The sequence below is a fragment of the Panthera onca genome, chromosome E2 (genome assembly GCF_046562875.1).
Source record: "Panthera onca isolate mPanOnc1 chromosome E2, mPanOnc1 haplotype 2, whole genome shotgun sequence".
NCBI classification, from domain to species: domain Eukaryota; kingdom Metazoa; phylum Chordata; class Mammalia; order Carnivora; family Felidae; genus Panthera; species Panthera onca.
Genome location: NC_138353.1, coordinates 7,076,226 through 7,076,951, shown reverse-complemented (window position 1 = coordinate 7,076,951; position 726 = coordinate 7,076,226). Strand labels below are relative to the sequence as shown.

The 726-nt window shown below is 38.4% G+C and overlaps 1 pseudogene; it reads left to right on the top strand.

The window, feature by feature from the left end:
• The first annotated feature begins 223 nt into the window (after positions 1-223).
• LOC132691391 (U2 spliceosomal RNA) lies at positions 224-309 on the top strand (annotated as a pseudogene).
• Positions 310-726: the final 417 nt, after the last annotated feature.

Here is a 726-nt window from a genome sequence, read left to right as displayed (position 1 = left end):
AGGACTATTACAGACATGTAAGATAGAAAAAAAAATTAGTGAAGACTCCCATTCACCACCAGGCTTAAGAGAGAGAACACTACCAATGCTATGAAAGCTTTGTCTTTGCCCTTCTCTGACCAAATTTATACCCGTAAGTAACTGCTTTCCTAAATTTTGTGTCTAGCATTCCTCTAACTATTCTTTATAGCTTTACTATATATAACTCTCTAAGAAACTTGTCATCGCTTCTCGGCCTTTTGGCTAAGATCAAGTGTAGTATCTAAGAAACTTGTCTGTACCATTTTATTTATATTTTAATTAATTTTTAAAAATGTTTATTTATTTTGAGAGAGAGAGAGAGAGAGGAGGCATGCATGTGCCCTGGGAAGGGCAGAGAGAGAGGGAGAGAGAATCACAAGCAGGCTCCATGCTGTCAGTACAGAGCCTGATGTGGGACTCGAACTCAAGAACTGTGAGATCATGACCTGAGTTGAAATCAAGGGTCAGACACTTAACTGACTGAGCCACCTGGGCTCCTCTTTATTTTGGGGGCCTCTAGGTGGCTCAATCGGTTAAGCCTACAACTTGGGCTGATACTCTTAGGAAGTAACACATAGATATAGAGTTGAAATAGTTGATGACTTCTTCTCTTATTCTGAATATTCCATTTACTCACACACTTAAAAACTCTCATACCATCTCTTCTTCCTACTGAAAGCCTTTTGAAATATATATATATACGTA